Source organism: Marmota marmota, unplaced genomic scaffold, assembly GCF_001458135.2.
Source record: "Marmota marmota marmota unplaced genomic scaffold, marMar, whole genome shotgun sequence".
NCBI lineage: Eukaryota > Metazoa > Chordata > Mammalia > Rodentia > Sciuridae > Marmota > Marmota marmota.
Window position 1 is genome coordinate 3,794,633 of NW_026000005.1, and position 6,000 is coordinate 3,800,632.

The 6,000-nt window shown below is 41.0% G+C and overlaps 2 long non-coding RNA genes across 4 annotated transcripts in view; one reads left to right on the forward strand and one right to left on the reverse strand.

The window, feature by feature from the left end:
* LOC125618151 overlaps window positions 1–6,000 on the forward strand; it is a 117,485-nt gene that overhangs the window by 59,747 nt on the left and 51,738 nt on the right. The window lies entirely within an intron of this gene.
* LOC125618152 overlaps window positions 1–6,000 on the reverse strand; it is a 41,758-nt gene that overhangs the window by 19,222 nt on the left and 16,536 nt on the right. Inside the window, exon 2 of the long non-coding RNA XR_007349390.1 lies at window positions 5,261–5,370. This is a non-coding gene — a long non-coding RNA (uncharacterized LOC125618152). The remainder of the gene's footprint in view (window positions 1–5,260; window positions 5,371–6,000) is intronic.

The following is a 6,000-nucleotide window of genomic DNA, read 5'->3' on the forward strand; positions in this document are numbered from 1 at the left end:
TCTTTGTTTCTTTTTTCTTTTTCATTAATTTTTGCCTTCCTTTGGATTCACTGAGTACCTTTTTAAACTCTACTTTATTTCTACTATGGATTTATTTGTTATGCCTCTCTATAAAATAGTTTATTGGTTTCTACAGATTTTTAAAATATACCTGCTTAATCAGACATACATCAAAATAGTATTATACCATTTCATTTGAAGTATAAATTCTTTAAAATAGTACATACCCAATCCGTTTCTCCTATCTTTGGTGTAATTGTTGTCATATATCTTACTTTTACATTGTGAAAAATCTATATTGTTTTTTCTTTAGTCAGTTAGTTATCTTTTAGCTCAATTAAAGTAAGAAGACTTAATATTGCCTTGATTTATTTTATTTCCAATGTGTTTTAGATAGCTTTTGTGTCACTGTGAACAACCTAGAGAAGGAAAAGTTTATTTGGAACTCACAGACAGCTGACTCTATTGCTGTGACCTAAAAAGTAAGGCAGAACATCATGGGGGAAGGACTCTGAAAGCTGATCAGTTCATGGTGGGTCAGAAAGCAAAGAGAAAAGGAGAAGGAAGGAGTCACAGAGAAGATGTACCTTTCTAGGGCATACCTCCAGTGACCTATCCTCCTACAGTTCTCACCCAGTCTCTCCAAACTAGGATGAACAGATTGGGTAGTAGCCCTCATAATCTAATTATTTCACTGCCAAATATTTCTGCATTAACAAGAACCATTGGGTGACAACTTCTCTCCAAACCCATAATACAATGTTCTTCATTTTCTTATGTAGATTCATATTTATGGCTGGTCTCATATTCCTTTTAAGGAGATTCCTGAATTCCGAATATATAATGAGATTTCCAGATGTATTAAATGTAGTTATTAAGAGGAAATAAAGTCAAAGATGACTTTATGATAAAGACATAGGTTTATACCAAAGATGCTGATAAATCACAATAATCCATAGCAACTAATTAAAAAGTAAATAATTCATTTAGAAAGGAAAAGATCCCATGTAAGAACAAATTCAGCTCTAAAAGAATACAACTTGGTACAACAAACATATTTCGTAATTTACATATCTGTCATGGAGTTGTCTGCATCTCAACATTCAAATTTCAAGGACCTATGAAAGACCAAGGTCTTTTCATGCCAATTGCCAAGAAGGTGAAGATGAGGAACTGGTCCTATGTATGTGACTCTCACTTTTACACATGTTCACCTCCTTCTTTCCATGTCAACCTGAATGAAAGACTGTCCCTCGCTGGCTTCAATAAGAAATTTCCCTTCTTTTCACATATTTAGTGTACTTCCTCAACTCTTTCATTCTCTCCTATGGTCTTTAGTCCCTTGTCATGAAACTGCTTCCTGTGAATTCCAAATTCTTCTCCTTATTTTAGACATAATATACCTATCTGTACACTCAGCATCATATATACATTTCCTTTCAGAGGTTATTAATATAAAAGAGGCTTCTGGTTCTGTTCGTCTTAGAGGTTTGGCTTTAGAAATATACCCTATTGTCACAGGTAAATTTTTTCTAAGGTTTGCGCACAGGAGGTTTATTAGAAGTGCTCTTGAAAGTAGTAAAAAGTGCTCTGTGTGAAAGAGCAAGGTAAACAAGGCAGGATAGAGGCAGAAACAAAAAGAGATACGGTTGGTTGAAACAATAGCTTCAACCAATGCCACACACATCTCTCAAGGCTGAGATGGTCCTACAAAGATGCCCCACACTGAGGAATGTACCTCAGATCAATTAATCTTTGGATAGTGGTTGCCCCTAGGAATCAGAACATAGATTTGGATAAGGTAGCCTCCTTTAGTTGAGAGCAGTTATCAGATTGAGGGAGCTATGAGTTGTCAGAGTTAATATGCTAGGCATTTGGAGCATGGTTTGATCATGAAGGGGAACCTGGGTGGTATCCAAATGTACCTAATTTGTTCCACCTTTGTGCCACACACCACTTGCCTCTCATAGTATTTTATCTCCACAAAAGAGATTCTGTTCTGGGAAAGGTTTAAAAGGAAGTCAGTAGGAGAAATTACAGCATTGGTTCCTTCCCTCTTTCTGCTCCTCCTCACTCCACCCTTTACCTCTGTAGCCATTCTCCAGGTTGTGCCTAATATTTATTGTCCCACTCATCTGTTAGATTCCCCTCATCCTTGACTACCCATTTTTTTTTTTTTTTTGCTTATCTGGTAAGATGACCTAGACCATCATCCCCTAATCCCCTAATCAGTCTCTAGCTATCATGAGTTTCTGAGGATGTGGCTTCTGCATGTGTCCATTTATCATCAAAATTGGTTAGGGGAATACAAGAACCCTTCTCCCCATTCCCAAAAGATCACATAGGTACCAAGTACATTTTTCCTTAGTACTATTATGTGACGGTATCCCAACCTGCCGCAGTCTGGCTGGGCACAATCAGGAGCCACTTGTCAAAGGAAACTAACTTTATTTTTAGAACCACACAGGCCAAACAAAACAGCTCCTCAGGAAAAACCCTCAGAGCCCCAACTGCCACCACCGGCTTCCCACAAGCCTTTCCCTCAACCACAAGCCTCACCACCTCCCCCCATCCTCCTGCTCTTGAGGCCCATTGGCTGGGTCGCGTGGGCGGAGCCAAAAAAGTCCCCCAATGAGCAGCTCCGTGGTCTGAAAGGGCAGGGAAACAGCCCAATGAGCATCACCGCAGAGGAGCCAATCAGCTAGATGTTGCTGGGGCCGCTGTGAGCCAATCATCAGCGGGCAGTCTGAAAGGGCGGGGAAACAGCTCAATGAGCATCTCCAATGAGCATCACCGCAGAGGAGCCAATCAGCTAGATGTTGCTGGGCCGCTGTGAGCCAGCAGCTGGAAGTTTGCTGGCAGCTGGAAATTTGCTGGGGCCCCTTCGGCTGTGGCTCTCAACACCAACCTCCTTCTGATGATCAGAGCCAATAACCCCTGCCAGGACAGTGGGTCCTGACTCCCTGACACAAAGAATTATGTGACAGTATCTCAACCACAGGGCAGTTAGAGCTAAAATTTAATAGGAATTTTATGGAAGCATCCTCCCTCTGGGAAGCATGATAATTGGACCTATAGAACCTGGAGTTGTAATGGTGGGAAAGACAACTCTCCCAGATGAGTCACTCCTTGTAACCGATAGTTCCCAGATGCCATATTATCCATACCGGGCAACTCAGCATCACATAATGATTGATGACTTAGGGTGGGATCTTTATCTTGGAGGATGATTCCATATCCTCAAAGGGTATAATTTCCAAGATGCCACCTCATGTATACCTTCAAAAAATTATTCCATTGCTTTTTTAGGCAGGAAACTTCTGAGTCACAGTATATACCAGAGGACCAATACATTTCATGGTCAGGTCCCTACTGCCACACCTCATTTGCTGTTGCTACAGACTGGATGCTTATGTTCCTGGGAGTTCCCATGTTGAAACCTAATCCCCAGTGAGATGTCTGTAGAGGGGTTCTTTGGGGGGTGATTAAGACATGAAGGCAGAACACTCATGAATGGGATCAGTTCCTTTATGAGAGACTCAGAGATCTTCTTCACTTCTTCAGCCATGTGAGAATACAGAAGGCATCTTCCTCTTTCTGGACTCCATCTGCCTGTGAAATATTCTTCTCCTGCTCCACTTTTAAAGATTCTATCAGAAACTATTACAAGAAACTGCCTTCCTGTTATTACGTCAACCTGGAATTTGCACACACACCCCCCACACACACCATACCATTCTAATCCTTCATAAAATACTTAATTGCTTTTTATTATCTACCTCAAATTCCTTTTGGAAGTTAAGTGTGAACTTAAGTAAATAAATGAATCCAATCTTCACAGAGAAACTCGGGTTAAGAAGAGATGTTTCCTCTCCTGAATATACTAACTCCTTAATGGCAGATCCCACGTATTACTGGTCTTTCTATTTGTGGCACAAAGCACAAAGTAGGTATATAGTCTTTATGAGGGAAGGTCTTTGCACCTTGTACTTGAGTGGGGCATGGCCTTGTATTATATTTTGGAGTCATTTATTGATTCTATAAGTTAAAATATCCTTGAAGACTAAGTCATAATTTTAATTTTCTTAGCATGTAGCAAAGTGTTTTAACATCAAGTTAATGCCAAAGTATTTAATATGTTGAGGGGATTTCTGCTCATCCTGGACACATGAGAAGGGAAGCTGACCTGAGAAATAATTACAGGAGCAGCCTCAGTCAATCCTTTGGGAATCTCTGAAGGTGGAGACCCCTTTAGAGATGCTGAGGCAAGAGAAACAAAGCTTTTCTTCATGCATTACTTGCTATGGGACCCAGGAAGGAGACATGGTTTTGGTGAGGCAGCTTCTTCCTACTAAGGGCAATTTCTGAAATAAGATGTAGCTGTGAGACCTCAGCATCCAACATTCCAGTCAACTAGAAGAATTACTATCTTGGATCAAATGCAGCATCCTGAGAGGGGAATATACAGCCAATTACTCATGTTCCATAAAAATCCTCTTCCTGAGCTGTGGGTGCAAAGACCACATGGTAGTTTCTTTTTCTGAGCCCACACAGATCATTGTTCTCCTTGAGGATTTGGATTTGTTTTTCCTAGTTCTGCCCTGTCAGATACTGTATGCTGAAAATTTTTCTTACCCATACCTATAAAGGACTAGTTACCCATACCAATACTACCACTGTCCCAGCCTACTCAGGTAGGCTGTCTGTCTTAGTATGCTTCATGTTGCTATAACAAAATTCACCAAACTAGATACTTTATAAGGAAAATAGGTTTATTTTGTCTTATGGTTTTGGAGGCTATAAAGTCCAAGCTTGGGCAGCCACATTGAGTGAGGGTCTCATGCATTATTATATGATGAATGACATCAAATGGTGAGAGTTTGTGTAAGAACACAAGAGGCCAATAAGGTAAGGTGGTCTTGTCTTATGACGACCTATGCTCAAGGTAAGTAATGCAGTTCCACAGGACTGAGTCTACTTTGTGCAGATGAGCATTAATCCCTTCCAAATGTGGTATCCCTGTGACCTCACTGCATCCCACTAGGCCCCACTTCCCAATTCCACCACCTCTCAGTACCAGGACAGGGGACCAAGCTTCTAGCACATCAGCCTTTGGAGGACAAACCATATTCAAACAGTCTCTCACATCAGTAGACATCTCTTTTGATATGTGGGCTCCAGGTGTGGGGGCTATGCTGTTGTCCCTAGATTGAGGATCCTAGCATGAGAGAATATAGGGCTTAGAAAATTAAATTCTCACCAGGGGTGCAGTCATCTTTCCCACTTTCTGAACTTCTGGGTTTATGACTCCTACACACAGGGAAGGGACATAAGCTTCTATTCTTTTCAGCCTCTCCCTGCATCTGTCTCCTATAAAAAGAAAGAACCAGATTGTCTATGGGCAGTTTTGCTTGCTAAGATGACTAGTCTCCTTGGATTTCCTTATTTTCTGATCTTAACTCATCAATAGCTAAAGAAAGAATCCCAAAGCAAGTGCCATTTATAGAAAATACTCATATTTTCTACAACCAAATTTGAAAAGAGGGGAAGATAAATACTTTTATTTTACTTGGAAACCCTAACCTTTTCTTGAATGTGTGGCATATGATTGGGCTAAATGTAGTTTGCCCATGGATAGTCACAATGATTCTCTTTGTGACCAGATCTCATACACTAAAAGAAAATTGGTAGACACAGTCTTACACTAGGGCTCCCACTCTTACTGGGTTTCAGGTTGAATCTGGAGGTTGAAAACCACTCTCTGGGACCCTACTTGCAAGGAAGCTGATTTGCTGGGCAGGCTGTTAATCCAGCTTTATCAAATTCCCCAAGACCCTCTAAGCCTCTGGTTCAATTCAGCCATTCTGTTTGATTCTTTAAAGAAATAATCTGTCTCCTTCCTTCCTACTCTCCTTCTTTCCTTCCTCTCTCTCTCTCCCTCTAACCCTCCTTCCTCCTTTCTCTCTCTTCCTCCCTCCCTCCCTCCCTTTCCCCTCCCTC